The sequence below is a fragment of the Ostrea edulis genome, chromosome 6, assembly GCF_947568905.1.
Source record: "Ostrea edulis chromosome 6, xbOstEdul1.1, whole genome shotgun sequence".
Classification (NCBI taxonomy): domain Eukaryota; kingdom Metazoa; phylum Mollusca; class Bivalvia; order Ostreida; family Ostreidae; genus Ostrea; species Ostrea edulis.
Window position 1 is genome coordinate 58,986,965 of NC_079169.1, and position 17,082 is coordinate 59,004,046.

The window sequence follows — 17,082 nt, forward strand, 5'->3', positions numbered from 1 at the left end:
CATCTCCCTCGCATGTACAATATTTAATTATTCCCTAAAAAACTAACAAAGTAGGATTTAAGATAAGTTCTTTCAGATGCACTTATTCCCTTTCCACGATACATATTATATTTTCTCAAAATGTATGCAAATGTATTAATAAAGGGATTGAATAATAAACTAATTGATCATCAGTTGTTCATTGTGCTACATTATATGAGAACCGATAATAATGTTAATGAGGATATTTTCCAATACAGTGCATGCACCCAAAAGATGACCAGTGTGTTAAGGTATAAAAAGTTAACGAAGCATCCTCAGGTAGTGTAAATTCACGTTTGTTTAAATATCATGGCTGATGGGAGAGGGTCACAACAGGGGAAAGTTTTTATAAGAATGTATAAGGAAATACTTTTAAAAAATCTTTTTCCCAAAGGAACAGAGACATGATTAGTCATATCAATCCTCCGGTAGTGCTAATTTGTGTACTGTGCAGTGTGGCTCACATTACACGAGACCATTTTCAATTATAGTGTTAACATTTTACACTATTAACGGGGAGGAGGGAGGGGGTTAAACTTAACTAAAGTTACCACGAACTTGCTTTTGAAGAAAAAAACCATAACATGTATTAATATTAACACACACGATATCACTGAGATCATACCATGTTAAGGTTAGCTTCCTCTGAACAGCAGGTCCCTGATGTTATCTTATGACTGATTGATTGTATATTGTTTAACGTCCCTCTCGAGAATTTTTCACCGATATGGAGATGTCACCATTGCCGGTGAAGGGCTGAAAACTTTAGGCCTATGGCTGGCGCTTACGGCCTTTAAGCAGGGAGGGATCTTTATCGTGCCATACCTGCTATGACACGGGGTCTCGGTTTTTGCGGTCTCATCTGGAGGACCGCCCCATTCAGTCGCCTCTTAAGACAAGCAAGGGGTACCGAGGACCTATTTTAAGCCGGACCCCCACGTTTTCTTACGAAATCATTGAAAGTTTGAAGATTTCCTGAAGAAAAAAAACACTTCGAAATATAAATATCAATACTTGTATCATGGCTGTGGTGTTTTTCCCTTTATAAAAAGTGTACAATAACTGGAGATACACCAGTGGGCGGAACCATCATTTGCATATTTTTTTAAAACTGTGCTGTGCAAATAAATTATTGAACACCACCTGACAATTTCAACGCGTGGTGAAGTTCAAATTAGAATTCACTAGATCTAGTGTCGATATCCATTTTATCATCTCCCAGTTTAATTTCACGAAATGTGTGATCCTCACATGCTTGTGAGAAGATCCTCATGGTCATCATTAAATAAAAACTGTAAACCTAAATCGAGTAAATCGTCAATGATCATAGTTGATGTGATCTGATCAGACACATTCTGCACATCCGCTCTCACCAACTATCGGACGATAAGTGCGCGATGAGCATGCATGGTGGGAAGAGGAAAATACCCAAGCGATCACCTGACAAAAACTTTACTTTTCATTGGGATAATTGAAAAAATCATGCAATAACCACTGGCCACCTAACAAATATTACATTTCTAATTGGTCATGATACAAGTAAGTTATTGAATATTTATTTCGGTGTATCTTGATTTATTTGGACGAAGGACGGAGACTCGTGCTTCGCATTCGTCACCACCCTTCGTCCAAATAAATCAAGATACACCGATATAAATACATGTATACAATAACTATTACTTAAGATATTATTAAGCAGTAAAACCTTTAGGTTCTATTTCACATGGAAAATATTATTGATCAGTAACCTTTATTTTCTATTGACCTGGAAGATATTGTGCAGTAACTTTTAGTTTCTATTTTACCTGGAAGATGTTATTGAACAGTAACTTTTAGGTTTATGTACAATATTTCTATTTGATCTGGAAGATATTACTGAGCAGTAACGTTTAGTTTCTATTTGACCTGGAAAATATTATTGAGCAGTAACTTTAAACAGATTAATATACCGTATTTCTTTTTCTTTTCTTTTCTATTTGACCTGGAAGAACTACTTTACAATAAAACATTTAAAGGAAAAGGCAACCCAAAACATTTGTACATGATAAATGATAGGATTAGTTATATGATAAAGATTTGTCATACTATTCTGTTGGTATACGGCCTAGATAAGCTTCAGTACTAATTTGAAAACGTTAAGAATTGAAATTCCCGCGATCTAAAGAGGCTGCCATGATGTGGAACTCTTTTGTATTCAAGGCCACGAAAATCAATAATTTTGACGTCATACCGTCTGTTCCGGTTTTGATGAGATTCTAAGATCATCAAAGATGTGCATGTGGTAGATCTTACGAATAAATAGGTTGATGCTTTCCTGCCAAGCAGTTAATTACACTAATGTGAAGGGGAGACGTGAAAAAAGCCCCCCCCCCCCCCCCCGAAATTCCCGACCCAACCAAGTCATTTGAAAAGTAAAGACTACGTAAACTGTGGATCCATCATTTGCGTAATGACAAGTTGAGGTTCGAGACATTTGTATGAAGAAACATTTACCGTCTGCCTAGTCTGCGACTCGATTGAACGTCTTCCTTTCTCAATTTCTTCTTGCGAAAGAACGGGCTCAAATCTATACGGCTGAAAACTTAACTGTTCGTGACCTGTTATGTTTACAGTGCTACTGATGAAATAAACCGGAACAGACGGTGTGACGTCATAAATTAAACATTAATGGCCGCTCTCTTAGCGGCGGGTAATTTAAAATACATGATAGATCAATATTGATTTAATTGTTAAGCAAGGATTTTTGTTTTTAAAGACTGTCATTTACGATATCAGTTAGTAATACTTCATTCATAAAACCAACAATGTGGTTAGAGTTGCCTTTTCCTTTAACACGTCAGAATATGTCAATAAACAAACAAAATTTACGTTATGTTACCTTCTACCAACAGCTAAGTATTGCCGACCAAAATATCGAGCTCGTAATCACGTTCCATCTCCTGCCCTCTTATGCTATAAATTGCTGCTACAATTTCATTTACAGGGCAGTGGTTTCTGCCTTGTATTAGTTACTATTTACATTGCCTATAAGCCCCCTGTTTGCTTTATTCTAATATGTTAACGCCATTGATCTTTTGATCTATCGACATGGGTTTGTCCGCACTTTCCAGCGGCTTGTGTTATTATAGGTCGCTGTAACAGAAACGTGCGGTCCGAGAACTTTCAATCACATCTATTGATAATATAACCAATAACCGAGAGTGTTATAGGACGTCTACATGCTTCCTGCGATGACATGATATTTGATAACCCTAAATATATAATATTAAAGAACTATCTTTAGACTAAGTTCTTGGGTGTGTCACTTTTAAGGAACACATGGGTCGCCAGTGATGACATCATTAATCTCGGTAAGTATTTGATTTGTGTGTGCTGCTTTACGTCCCATTAGATAATCTCAGCGAGATTCGTCAAGGCTGGATATTTGAACTGACGCCTCTTCCGAATCTCAGACCAGTGTCACACAAAGTGATTCGGGAAATCTTGTCTGAACTTCGGCCGCTTGTTGCGATTAAAATGGGTTAAACTGAATTTCTTGTCCGCTTCAACTTTTTGCCTTAGACAGCCTATTAACTATAGGAAATAGTATAATCATAAAAGAACGTAAACAGTTCATGTTTACGTCACGACTATCATATGAAAACAGTTACTTTGTTCTTTAAGGTAACACTATTCCACTTATACCACACCATGAATATATCATTTCACAGCTGACGACGCTGAGACCAAACCCGATATTAATGCAACCATTTACGTAAACCATCCAAATATAGAACCTTTTTATCACACACCCAGTCTGAAATGCCCCCCCCCCCCCCCCCCCCCCCGCCAAAAAAGCCCCCATCACTGTTACATTGTATACTGGTCTAATATTGTGAGTCAACCTCATGTTACTACATGCAGTATTATCGACTCTATGTTCTGTATTACAAATATATGCAGGTACCACCTTCATGGTTAGGTCACCTGGGTCCCTCAGATGACTTATTGTTATGTTTTCGTCTGTCGTTGTTCGTAAACATTTGAAACATTCTCAGCTTCTTCTTTAAAACAGCTGGACCAGTTTCAGACAATTGTGGTATATAACATCTATGGGTCAAAGGGAATAAAAATTGTTAATATCATGGTCTCCGTCTTCCTGGGGCCTGATGGTTATTGTCAAAACACCAAAATTATGTAATCTTCAAAAATCTTCTTTACATCAGGACATGGAGCAGTCAAAGTATTTGCATGATTACAATAAGTAATGCACCCTATACCAAAATTGTGAAATCCATGACCCTGGGTTCATGCCCTTGGGTTTGGCTAAGTTCGTGATATATTGAAAATGCATTATATCTAAGAAAATATTCTTCTTTACTTCTGGACATCAAGGAGGCAAAATGTTTACCTGATTAGATTGGTCATTTAACCCTCTACCGAAACTGTGAAATTCATTATCCCAGGGCTCAGGTACCAGGTTGGGCTAGATTGGAGGCAAGGATTCTAGAAATTTTGCAGGGAAGGAATTAAATCTTCTAACTAGACCTTATTCCTACTGTATTTCTCGTCGTCATTATCAATCAATAAAATGACGAAAACTTTAAGAACGTGTGGAGTCAAAACCCAGAAGCTGCTAACTTGCAAAAGTAGAAAAAGGCCTTTTAATCACAACCATTTATGCATTTCAATGTGTTTTAGAATAGACGTAGTTCTGATTGTTAAAATCAGACAAAAGTGTACAGAAAACATGTGAGGAGAATTTCTATTCCTTCTATTTTCCTGCTTTTTAAGCACATGCGCTAGCGCTTATTAGAGTCTATCATATAACGGGGGTCATTTGTATAACGACCTCTATGGACCAGTAATGAAATACGAAATATATTATCGCCATTTCTAGTAAAGAAATAGGTTGTTTTACAATGTTTACGCAGAGGGTCCTTACCACTTGCGCACTTTACTTGGCGCTTTTTTTTTTGCAATCGTAACTACTCGGCCATTTCCGCAAGCGATTAATTGTCCGAGTTGTGACAATTGCCCATTTTGGTCATCAGTTGGATTTCTACTTTCGTTTTTGCGTTTTCGGATAATTGTAACCTATGAGCTGACTATGTAAACAAGCCTACCAGTCTTCTATCTCCTGAGGGAGATAGGGGACCAGTCTAGCCGGATGTATTAAATGTGTAATTCACTCTTTCAGCCATTGTCGTTAACCATTCACTTTGCCGATACCGATCAGACCTAACCTTACAGAAAACGGTCTCTAAGAAAACATTGTGTTCGTAAAAACAAACACGATTTCCTGTTTATGTGTATCGAGTTTATGATGGATTGCGCATTTAGAATTGCTTGTGAAAAATACTAGAGTATTACACCTACTAATGTTACCGATATATCCCTGTGAACTCGAGATAAAAGACACCACAGATTCCTCCACATCTGCTTCGTACTTAGATATATTATGGGAAATGGATATTAACGGCAGACTAACAACTCATGACAACTTTATGACAAACAGGATGAGTTCAGCTTCTCTATCGTCCACTTCCCATGTTTATGTAAAAATATTCCATTATCACCTGAATATGATGTGGAGGAGTAAACATCCCCTGTCGACACCCGACGTGAGCCCTATATCTTGATCAAGTAAACGGATTTCTTCCGTAGTCAAAATCAGTGCACCAAGAACTGCCTAACAATCGGTATGAAACACGTCAGACAGCATTTGACCCAATGATAGGTTGTATTAGTAACCTAGATAGTTATAACGACCATAGAATTTGCGAAATGTTGACTTAAAACGAGACTGTTGGAACCCCTGCACCATCAACTTGTTTGTCAGTAGCCTGATTCGATTTAAAAACTGATCATAAGCAGAACAAGCTCTTGCGTATGGAATCAGTTGAGAGATATATACACCATATGCAGGTGATAATGAAATATTGCTACATAAATATGAAAAGTTGACGATGGAGAAGCTGAAATCATCCCGTTTGTCATAAAGTTAAGTTGTTACTTTGCCGTAGATATCTACTTGCAATGAAATATCAAAGTATGAAGCAGAAGTGGACGACTCTGTAGTGTCTTTTATTTCGAGTTCACAGGGATATAGGCCTAAATTTTGCAGCCCTTCACCAGCAGTGGTGACGTCTCCATATGAGTGAAATATTCTCGAAAGGGACGTTAAACAATATTCAATCAATCAATCTTTAGTCTGAACGGAAGTCCTATCAAGCTCCAAACATAATTTGATATACGACCACTATTCCGCCTTGACGTCAAACTTCGTTCTCACCATCGTATATAGATTTCTATAGCTTGATAACAAAGGTAAACGATTTTCGTATTTGTCATTGATATTCTACCAAAGAGGGAATTTTCCCTAATCGGAGCTCCGTGCCAACACTCGTGACGTAGAACTGACCTTCATTCATATTTATACTCATTGCGTATTTGCCTTTTAAATACCTGAAGGATTCCCCAGTACTAGGGACAAGCCTAATACATTTTATGTGTCAATACATTATACATGTAGTCTAAAGATAAATTTTGAAATTGTGAAAATTAAATTGTCTTCTTTTTTTCTGAGTATCTGCTATCAGATACAATGTGTACGGCTACATGTTACGAGTGTATCAATATTTAATAGTCTATACTACTACAGTCCAAACGCTCTTATACTCGTATGTATTATTCTCTACAACCAACAGTTGGCAACTGCATATGACTCTGACCACAAAACAAAATATGGGAAGTTTGATACGCATTAATAAAGTTCAACATTATTCTAAGTACATTCATCTGTAAAAATTGATTCAACATAGCAATTTGCTACTGGAATACATATAAACTCAAACTGTTTAACGGTAATTTACCTTGTTTAGACTTAAAAAAATTTTTCCAAAGCTTTCCATAGTTCACAATGGTTTTTCGTAAAAGGCACCATGCATTTGTCAACAACTTTCATTCAGAAAAACATACAAGTTCTCGTTAGCAGCCTTGACTATTAAAACACAGGTATTGCATGCTGTATTCGGCGTGTTTGTTGAGAGTCCTATTCACCAACTAAACAGTGTCCAGGTTGGAAGCTTATTTCAAACTCGGCACATGATAATAAAAAAAAAATTGACATGAAACATTTATAAAAACTAGAAGCGTGTTTCAATTAAGAAAAAAAAAATCTAGATGGAAAACGTAATATGAAAAAAAAAATGTGTTCGTGAAGGAGTCGAACCCGGTCGTTTTAAAAATAGAAAACGTCTTTACACATATGAGTTGACGACCATGTCCACTGAACCAAGCAGTATGCCATACATTACTAAGGAAAATTAACGTACAGGTGAAGTTAAAAATAACAGTGAAGTCGTTTCCATTTTTATAAATTTACAAAAAAAAAAAAGAAAGAAAATGCCCTCGTGAAACAAAATTTCAAAGCAACAGTTTTTTTTAGAGGAAAACTCGAAGAACATGTTCATGCTTTTATTTTGTTTCACGGAGGCAGTTTTTCTGAAATTCGAGGATACCCCTCCATTTTAACGCTAAAAATCATATAAATCGCTTATTGCTTGATTCAAACTCGAAATATTTTGGCTAATTTTGTCAATACACGTCTTTTAAACTTATTTTCAAAAATTATTGAATCAAGACCTACGTTCCAATTGGTTTAATCATATATTTGAATAACTTAATTTTTTCGATCTTTCATGCAACACCGTTAGGGAAATTAACATGAGACGTGCAACACCCTCAGGTTCTTTTCACAAAAGAAGGTCACTATGGTATTGAAAAATGCCGTAGAAAATTTGAATTCTTTTCCCACTTCTTTCTTTGGAAATACCGAAAATGTATTGATTTCCACCACGAAAGGCGAAGATAACGAACAGTGATCAACCTCATAACATATCTGATTTCGTGACATAAATATACCGTTTTGAGAAATTGATGAATTGTATCTCAAATGATTTTTGATTGTATTTATTGTTAGTATCTGTTTAACGTATCTACCAAGTTTTACCCAAAAACGTCGATAGAAAGTAAAATAAGGAGATTGTCTCAATAATAAGACCCGTAAGCTACTGACTTCGTTATCTATAATGGGTATCTCTATATTTGTATATTGATAATCCATTATTACATTTCAAAACAATTCACAAAAGATATTCGTCATTTATTATTTCTTAAAATGATAGGCATACTTGCAAAATGACCATTCCAAATATAGCTAATTGATGAATGGGAGGTCATCTTATTTAATGCACGTGACATCATTAGTGAGTAAATAATTAAAAATAATACCTTTCCTTGTTGTGTACATTCGTGAATATTCGTCATTGGAAGTCGATGTTGCACACCCCCCCCCCCCTAAAAACTCTAACGATTTAAAAATAAAAATTAGGTATAACCTTTTCTTTGATAACATCACAGGATCGTCATTTACATTTGTACCACGTCAAGAAATTTTTATTTGATTTCAATTTCATAACACAAATTATAATGAAGTAAATAAATCAAATGCATAATTAATTAATTTGTTTATCATTTGGAGGTGTTTGTGTTCAAATATGTTTAATCATAGATCTTTGCGTTGAATTGCGACAAGGGGCACAGGGGCCTTATAGGTCACCTGAGTATCATGTAACAACCTTCCAATGTTTGAATTAGGTTTGTGTTTAAATATAAGAATTTTACTTTTGGATGGAAGAAACATTGAATAGCTATGTGGTCATGAAGTACATGTGTCATTTTTATGTTCAATCAATAATCCTTTTTAAAAAACCTAGGTCTGAGACATCATAAAGAAAAGTGTTATTTACTCCTTAGATAAAACCAATATAAGAAGATTTTCAATGAATTTCTACATTTTCACTATATGACCAATAGAGCCCCACCCTAACACAAGAACCCCTGCCCCAGGGGCCATGAATTTCACAATTTTGGTAGAGGGCTCAACGCTCATTATAATTATGCCCACAGTTTGGCTTCTTGATGTCCAGGAGTAAAGAAGATTTTTTAAAATTACACTCATTTTGATGGTTTGTGCCCCATCCCTCAGGCCCCAGGGGGGCAGGGACCACGAATTTCACAATTTTTGTTCCCCTCCACCCACAGATGCTATATGCCAAAATTGGTTGAAATTGGTTCAGGGGTTTCAGAGAAGAAGCTGAAAATGTTCAAATGTTAACGCACGACGAACGACGACGGACAAAAACAGATAGCAATAGGTCATCTGAATGAATTCAGGTGACCTAATAATGATCCTTTGGAAGAACCGATGCTACTAATTAATTATGAAATCGATAACGTGTAACAACAAGTTTTCCGTAATGATATTGGGTGTTTGTGCAAACATATCTATCATTATCAAATAATATTTACATTTCCAATGTTTTTGCCTTGAATATCTTTACAAATTGTAATGACAGCCATTTCCTCATAAATGCAACGCAGATGTAAACAACGTGCGTATGAATTTTGATGAATATAGAACGTCTATTTTAATCGTTGGGAATCCGGAAAAGAAAGTAAACTATAATGTAAATATAAAAGATAAATTTCCCTTTTGAAAATACATGAGTGTATGAGCTGTAACTGTTCACGCCAGCATACTTATTATTAAGCTGGAGTAAAGCATCTCAGTTCCTCGCCGTCGTGTTTATTTATTAAGTATTCTAACATGCTATTTCAAATTCATCATGACACGCTGAATAAGGACGACCTTCATCTGTATGAGATTCTGAGTAACATCAAAATAATAAAATTCCTAAACAAAAACTTGAATAATCTCATATCGTGTTTTCACACACAAACACACATACATAAACACACACATATAGATAGATAGATAGATGCACTCTAAAGTAAACCAACAACACTCTTATACCCATATCTCTCTATCTATTTTATCTATCTATCTATCTATTCCAATGCCTTGATTTTAATATTCCACTAAGATTTACTTACCGATCCGATATCCACCTCACATGATGGGGAAAACACCTGTAAATGAGGATGATTTGGAAGTCTGAAATGATTTATAGAGAAAGCCTTAACAACTAGGCTCACCAACGTCCTTTGCATATAATCTGCATGAAATAGAGCTCACTTCAATACGTCACGTACAATTACTTGATACTGGGTACGATGAATCCGTTTTGACAGCAAATAGATGTTGACATTAAGCAGCATCGATGTGCTTGGTAGTTTCAAATTCTGTTTATGTATTTTACAGGCATGGCATGAATTCCCTTAGATGATCGAAAACTGTAGACAAAGATATATTGTAAATACTATATATGGGAGATTCTAGGACATGTAGCTCATGATTCCGCCAATAATTAGGCACAGTTCATAGAAAGGTAAAGTGTATATCCTAATCGAAGAATGGCAATACGATTCATTTAGTGTGTATACCGTGTTTGTCGTGATCTTTATTGAAATTGGCAACAGTTATTAATCCTTCAAAACCTTGAAATGAGTCCCACTTTTATGCTTAGCAAAAGTCAATTTTAGTTAAATTTGTGAAAAGATTAACGTGCGCAGTAGTATGTTCACTGTGAAAACATTGAAATAATGATTTCGTGAAGACAGAGAATGATGTTTAATATATCAATGATAAAACAAAGGTAAGTTGAAGATGCATAGAAATGACACAATTTGATATATCCTAGATTTTCATACAGTTGGAATTAGTACAATTTTGGTGATTTGCTGAAGACAAATAGCATGCGGTACGATAGATTAAACTAAATGATATATACCAATGATAGAACTTTTCATACAGGAACAAATACGCTGGATGCATTCATGATTTACTGAACACAAATAATAACTAAATAACGAAATACCAAAGAAGTAAATCATTTCCCCTTAGATTCAATGATTGATATGTTATAACTGGTTATGCTGACGTGCAGTTTGGACAAAAGAATATTGACAAATATCACTGCCAAACATACCATGAATTGTGAATTTGTAATTCAAAAGTCGTCAGAAGTGGAAATACTATTCAAAGGACTTGTAGCGTAAAGGGAATGTGTTAATATCATTGGATACGTCGAATTTCTGTTTCTAAACCAAAATCAAAATTGATTAAACACACCAATGTGTTATTTATTTCTCTTACTGTTCGGAATCAGTATTTCATTATCAAAATTGAGCCGTTCTGAGTCCTTAAGTAATTTAATGGTTATGTATGAACTATAGAGAACAATCCCTTAAAATATTAGAGCAATATTGATTGTCGTGAAGATATAACAGCCAATCAGAGACAACATCTAACGGGTGATTAGTAACCATGACGTCTTTCTTTACAAGTATGCAGGACAAAAAATGTCGCGTTTTTTCATTATGACGTTTTAAAACATTGTTAGATAAGATACAGTTCTGCTTTGCCAATTAATGACCTTTTGTAAATATAAAATTCTTGAACTGGAGAAAAACATGTTTTGGTCAGTACTTTCCAATGCTACCATTTGTATTACAATTATAGGTTTGGAATTGTAATGAACATTATAATTAAAGGTCTAGAATTGTTATGAATTTACAATTACAAGGTCTGGAATATTACAATTTAAGGTCTGATATTGTAATGAACATCACCATTACAAGGTCAAGTATTGTAATGAATGTTACAATTACAAGGTCAAGTATTCTAATGGATATTACAAGGTCAAGTATTCTAATGGATATTACAATTACAAGGTCAAGTATTCTAATGGATATTACAATTACAAGTATTCTAATCGATATTACAATTACAAGGTCAAGTATTGTAATGGATATTACAATTACAAGTATTCTAATGGATATTACAATTACAAGGTCAAGTATTCTAATGGATATTACAATTACAAGGTCAAGTATTGTAATGGATATTACAATTACAAGTATTCTAATGGATATTACAATTACAAGTATTCTAATGGATATTACAATTACAAGTATTCTAATCGATATTACAATTACAAGTATTCTAATGGATATTACAATTACAAGTATTCTAATCGATATTACAATTACAAGGTCAAGTATTGTAATGGATATTACAATTACAAGTATTCTAATGGATATTACAATTACAAGGTCAAGTATTCTAATGGATATTACAATTACAAGGTCAAGTATTGTAATGGATATTACAATTACAAGGCCAAGTATTCTAATTAATATTGCAATTACAAGGTCAAGTATTCTAATTAATATTACAATAACAAGGTCAAGTATTCTAATTAATATTACACTTTAGAGGGTCAAGTATTCCAATCAGTATTACATTTACAGGGTCAAGTATTCTAATGAATATTACAATTACAAGATCAAGTAATCTAATGAATGTTACATTTACAGGGTCAAGTGTTCTAATGAATATTACAATTACAAAATCAAGTATTCTAATGAATGTTACATTTACAGGGTCAAGTGTTCTAATGAATTTTACAATTACACTTCACAGGGTCAAGTATTCTAATCAGAATTACATTTACAGGGTCAAGTATTCTAATGACCGTTACAATTTTTTAATGAGAAAAAACGCACATAATGAATAGGCACAGTTACTGATGAATATTTTTTTTAATATCAAAGAGTGTCATATTACTATGCAAGACAAATGACAAATAGTGTCATTGTCTTATTCTGAACCTAGTTTCAAGGCTAGAAAATTTGCGCATTCCTCGCGGTCGCGAACGTTTGTCGTCATAAAGCAAATCACTCTTGTAAATCATCGCGAAGTTTGGTCGTCGCGAATAGGTGCCCTTGTTGATCTATTCTAAGTATCCTTTATATTCTTTGGGTATATTTTGTTTTAACGAGATGTTTTATAACGATACTGTGGTAATCTTGTTGAGGTAAACAGAGAGGAAACATTTCAAGTTACGCAGTACCGTTATCGACATATGGCCGTATTTTCTCTATGCTGTAAAATTACATTCTTCTTTAGGGGATTTCAGTGCTGGCTGCGGTTGAATGAAGGCTTTTTTCAAGAAGAAAGGCTAATAGCGTTCTCTTTCACAAAAGACTACAAAATAATATGAACACGGAGATAGGAAATTTACTTATTTCAAGTCAGCCACTGGATATAGGGAATAAACTCAATATTATCTCTTGATTACCAAATCTACCACGGTACAATTCACAATTACTAATGTTCAAATTACGTGTGTTAAGAGGAACACGATCACAAATTTTCAGTAATATCCTCATGAATAAAAATCAATACATTTAAAATGTACCATAGAAATCTCTGTATGGGAATGTGTTATTGAATCACGAGTAATTCCGGCGGATGTATCTAACTCTATACTGGAATAATATGCAAGATTGACACAATAATGAGGTAACAATTTTTACACATCGATGCCGCTTTATTGTTTCTGAATACAATGGGAGGCTGTGGACTCAATGAAAAGTAGAGGGACGTACTGTGGTATAGATACTTAGGTACAGTATGGATGTAGGGGAAAGATGGTAAACCAATGAGGAAGAAACTGTGGCATGCGGATACCACAAACGTGTGAAACATTATCTTGCCTTCGCTAAATTAGATTTATTAATAAGGGGAAAAGGTCATGTATATTTCGTTCTTGTAGTGTGAGCTACAGATAATTACAGTTTACATTTCCCAAACTACATCTATCAGAACATTTTCATAATTTATAATTTCCTTAAGACCAATTAGATTCAGACGTCAACTAGAATTTACAAGTGTTAAATTTAATTAATAACTCTTTCGTTTTACAACACGGATACTATATAACATACATTTTGAAAAATAAAACAAGCAAATATTGATTATACCAATAGTTTTTGTTTTACTTAAAGTATAATAACAAATGATAATTTACTTATTTAGATATAAATTCTAAATCTATATTGTAGTTTTGTGACGTCGCTAACTAGAGTCCATCACGATAAATCGTGGTTACGGAATGGTAAAACGTTTAACTATTTTCCCTTAAAGCAGCCATTCCATTGTGAAGGTATAGTGTACGAGCAATGGAGTTCACAGCGTGAGAACTTAGCTTTGCATTCGTAATCAATACCTTATAGAATGTCATGGTTTCACAGACGAAAACAGCAGTTTACAAATCGTTTACTTAATTTTACAGCCTGGAAACTAGTTTGAAAACTATGTTTCCCAGTTCATAAACCAGGGTTATCGACTCAAAAAATGTTCCAGCATTTTATCAAATTGGGAAAAGATGTTGTCCATAAACAGCAATACCAGCACAAATTTTAATTAATTGCCATTAAAGTAAATAAATTGACATACATGTAATACGTTAGCAATGTCTTTCTACATTGCTTCGAAATCTCTAACACCATGCTCTGAAATAAGTGTTTCTGATCCCCGAAGCTGGTGTTCAGACCCCCGGACAGGGTTAAATGGACCATACAGTGAAAACATATTAAAATCTTTAACATATTACACACAAATTGGATGTATTGTTCAAATGGAAATTGCCCAATCCTGGGTCAAAGTTTGAGCCAAAGCATCGGGCATTACGGATCATATATTGAATACGGTATAAACTGCATTTACATACTATGAACATATAGAATACAACCTGTGCACTCCATCAATATTGTGAAACCATGGCCCGTTTTTTTCTCTCGAGAAATCCAGGCCACACGATGGAACTATGAATCAAAGTACATAAACATTTTAAAAAGGTTACCGTGTACCGTATTGTGTTCTTTTATTAGCTGACCTGTTTATTGTATTTTTATGAGGCAGAATTTATTCAAAAGCTTTTACATGATAAGAAAAAATATCATGCTGTTGCCTTCAACTCGACAGTTAGATATATTGATGACGTTTTATCTATTAACAGTGTTTCATTTTCATTCAGATGGCGATTCGATATATCCTTGTGAACTAAAAATAAAAGACACCAGAGATTCTTCCATATCTGCTTCATATTTGGATACTGAATTAAATATAGGTGAAGATAACGAACAGTGATCAATCTCATAACTCCTTTAAGCAATACAAAATAGACAGTTGATAGATAAAAATAGATAGATAAGAGATGTATGTTTTTAAATCGAGGAAGACTACTGACAAACAAGTTGATGTTTTTCGCAAATTCTATGACGTTATAACGATCTAGTTCGTCAATACAACCTATCATTGAGGCAAGTGTTGTCTGACGTGTTTCATACCAGTTGTTGGGCTATTCCTGGCACACTGATTCTGACTACGAAATACTCCGTTTACCTGATCAAAATATAGGACTCACGGCGGGTGTGACCGATCGATAGGGGATGCTTACTCCTCCTAGGCACCTGATCCTACCTCTGGTATATCCAGGGTTCCGTGTTTGTATTTGCCCAACTCTCTATTTTGTATTTCTTATAGGAGTTACGAGATTGATCACTGTTCGTTATATTCACCTTTTCATGTTAACGGCAAACTAAGAATCAACTTCATGACAAACGGGATGACTTCAGCTTCTCTATCATTAGGTTCCTATACTTATGTAGCAATAGTTTGATTGTACGACGTTTAGAACATCAATTTAATCAAGACCGATTTCCTGCTGCTATTTAAAAAGAAAAGTTCAGGGGAGGATGATATTATCCTCGCAGCTGGAAGGCGGATCCTGCAGAATCGTAATTGTGAAACAGGACTACTAAGTGTATTGTGAAAGTTACGTGTTGCGCATGCTGAACTTGGGTGTACGTCATTGTCAGGGGGAGACGAATATAACTAAGTCTTTCTTGTATGAATTTAAAAAGGTAAAAGTAAAATGTGAGGCATTCTCTTAATTAAGATGAGAACCATCCTATGATTTATGATACTAATATATTGTACTACACTAATATCGATATCATATGCAATATATACCAGAACTCTTCTTACAATTTACACAGTAGACAAATCTTTGGAAGGCGGTGTCCTATAGATGCGCAATGTTTGAGAATGTTCATTTTCACTGGGGGCCAATTGGGGGTTAAAGAACGACGTTTTTTTCAAAGTAAAACCTGGTTCCTATAACTCCTCTTACATTTCATGCATTAGCCGATAAATCATATTTTGGGAGATGATTGGTGGTGTCCTTTTAATGTGCAATGCGTTTTCAGATTTTTTAATATCACCTTAAGGGGCAATGGGATAGAAAAAAGACGAACAAAAACCTGGTGCTTAGTGCATTGTGTCATGTACAACAAGAATGTATTTGTGGTGGAAATAGGGACTTTTAAAAAAAACCCACCAAACAAACACTTCCATCCACAACTCCTTTTCAAACATAATTTATTATTTACAACGGTATGAATTTATTCTTTATTACGTCATAGATTAATAACATGAAACCAGGTTGTATCGAATTACAACGAATTTTCAAAATCACCAACACATGATCATTACCACAGCTAAATAGTATACATTATCGCTACTGTTAGCCAGACCTTATGTTTGTAAATTGGGTCCGTGTTTGCCCAACTCTTTGTTTCGTATTCCTTATAAGAGTTACGAGATTGATCACTGTTCGTTACCTTCACCTTTCATGTATAAACTACACCTGAATACAATTTCTGGCAACATAGCGGTAATATTTTCCTCCCAAAGGTCATATTCTCCTGGGCATTTCATGCTAAATTTGATCATGTATATTATAAGTTAATTATAGAATAACTAGTGTGGCGTCGATTCTTTGCTAGTTACACAATTACAACGGAGAGTATATTTAAAGGCACACTCTTGCATGGGGGTATCACTGTCTTATGACAGCATCTAGTTGTATTTATTTCGCACTATTGCACACTAATACATTGATGTCAAAAAGGAGGAGACACATTTGATCTAAATCTTGTTAGACAGGAGGATGAAGTAGCATTCAGATAACTTCCAAATCTAAAACTTACACGGTACCAATTTTGATGATGTCAACATTCAAAGACAATTAGTATCGGGACGTTTCAGAGTCTTGTTATATAGCTTTTGATACAAGACATAAACCTTTGTATTCACTTAACAATTTCTCTGAAATGTTCGATTGATTGATTTTGTCTTTTATGTACACTTATTGATGAAGTTATGGAGGGTTTGTTTCCCTTCTAACAAACATGTTAAGTATAATT

General features: G+C 34.7%; 1 protein-coding gene across 1 annotated transcript in view; it reads right to left on the reverse strand.

The window, feature by feature from the left end:
- The window catches only part of LOC125645982 (potassium voltage-gated channel subfamily KQT member 1-like), an 85,181-nt gene extending 75,177 nt beyond the window's left edge, over nucleotides 1–10,004 (reverse strand). The window contains exon 1 of the mRNA XM_048872041.2: nucleotides 9,961–10,004. The gene's annotated coding sequence lies outside the window, so the exon portion shown is untranslated. The remainder of the gene's footprint in view (nucleotides 1–9,960) is intronic.
- Nucleotides 10,005–17,082: the final 7,078 nt, after the last annotated feature.